This window comes from Camelina sativa, chromosome 19 (assembly GCF_000633955.1).
Source record: "Camelina sativa cultivar DH55 chromosome 19, Cs, whole genome shotgun sequence".
Classification (NCBI taxonomy): Eukaryota; Viridiplantae; Streptophyta; class Magnoliopsida; order Brassicales; family Brassicaceae; genus Camelina; species Camelina sativa.
Window position 1 is genome coordinate 25,800,273 of NC_025703.1, and position 312 is coordinate 25,800,584.

Here is a 312-nt window from a genome sequence, read left to right on the forward strand (position 1 = left end):
AAAAAAAATTTTTTTTTTTTTTTTTTTTTTTTTTTTTTTTTTTTTTTTTTTTTGTAAAATTGTGAATTTTCATTACTGAAACTCAATTGTAAAATTTTACAATAGCCTGCCCAAGAAAAAAAAAAAAAAAACAGAGGGGATCTGATACAACCCTTTACAATTAAGGGAGGATTACACAAAAGTTAACAATTCTTGAAGTGAATCCTTAAAGTCATTACGATGATGCTTTGCGATGACGGCATCTCGGATTTGCCTGTCGAGGGTATTGAAAAGAACGTGCGATGTGGTTGACTGATTGTTGTGAAGCCTTGC